At 47.1% G+C, this 1,368-nt stretch overlaps 1 pseudogene; it reads left to right on the forward strand.

The window, feature by feature from the left end:
- Window positions 1-525: 525 nt before the first annotated feature.
- On the forward strand, window positions 526-1,155 carry LOC103252589 (annotated as a pseudogene).
- Window positions 1,156-1,368: the final 213 nt, after the last annotated feature.

A 1,368-nucleotide genomic window follows, 5' to 3' on the forward strand; every position in this document is an offset into this window, starting at 1 on the left:
CAAGTCCTACTGAAAAGAGAAGAAATCCCTACAGAAATACCCTGAAAAGCTTCCACTACATAAGTGAGCAGAGTAACCATCTCTACTTTCCCTTAAAAGAACATTCCAGAACCTTTAACCTGGAAAATGACCCAGGCTCTCTCAATCCAATGCTGGGTTCAGGCAATCCTTCTGCCTCAGCCTTTCAAGTAACCAGAACTACAGGCATGCGCCACCACGCCTGGCTAAATTTTTTTTTTTTTTGAGTTGGAGTCTCACTCTGTCACCCAGACTGGAGTGCAGTGGCCTCTCCCGGCCACCACAGCCTCAACCTGCTGGGCTCTGGCAATCCTTCCACCTCAGCCTTCCAAGTAACTGGAACTACAGGCGCGCGCTACCACGCATGGTTAATTTTTGATTTATTGTAGAGATGAGTTCTCGCCAAGTTGCCCAGGCTGTTGTAAGGTAATTTAATGGAATAAAAATCACAGTACTTCAGCCTCACTCATCATCAGAGAAATGCAAATCAAAACCATATTGAGGCAGGGCGCGGCGGATCCTGGGTGCTGAGGTCGCAGATATCAAGAAAGTCAACAACTTCATCAGAGAACAAGACTTGTATGCTTTGAAATCTATTGAGATTCCATGAAAAACCATGGGATCCTAACAGAGACCCACAAAGAACTAAAACCCCTCCCAAGCCCATCTTCAGAGACCAAAGTGACCATGGAACTGCCGGAGCTGGACACAGCAACCACAAGTGCCAACACCCAGGCCAACCAACTGACGAATTTCTTTAAGGGAATTGATCAGAATATTGAGCATGTAGTACAGTCAGAAATCTTTTCACGGGAAAGTTACTACATAGAGACCTCGGATCAGCCCTTGCTGCCAGCTGCTCTGAAGATGACAACAAATGGTGCAGATTGTGGAATTCAGTGGTGGAATGCCGTTTTTATCATGCTTCTAATTGGGATTGTTTTGCCAGTCTTTTACTTGGTCTATTTTAAAATACAAGCTACTGGTGAGCCCCCTAATAGCTTGAACACAACTGTCCCCAATGGTTCGATGGCTATGGGTGCAAGTCCAGAGCAAGCCCCCAGATTAGTGATTCCAGCGCCAACCATCATTGCTTCAGACAGCCAGTTCAGTCAGACCACCCAGGCTGGGAACTAAGCTCTTGTTGTCAAGGAATTAACCCAGCTTTAGCAGTTGGCTGTTGATATGCACCAGTTGTCATTGCCATAGCCTAGGGGTGCTACCTTTGTTTTCCTGGGACAGGTGGATGCATTTCCAAAGTCACCGAAGAGTTCTTGATCACACCAACCCTGGGAAATGGCCTTGCCTCACCCCAGGCTGAAGGATCCCAAACACCCATGCCCTCGGCCT

Source organism: Carlito syrichta, unplaced genomic scaffold (assembly GCF_000164805.1).
Source record: "Carlito syrichta isolate Samal-C Ts95f unplaced genomic scaffold, Tarsius_syrichta-2.0.1 Scaffold64068, whole genome shotgun sequence".
Lineage (NCBI taxonomy): Eukaryota > Metazoa > Chordata > Mammalia > Primates > Tarsiidae > Carlito > Carlito syrichta.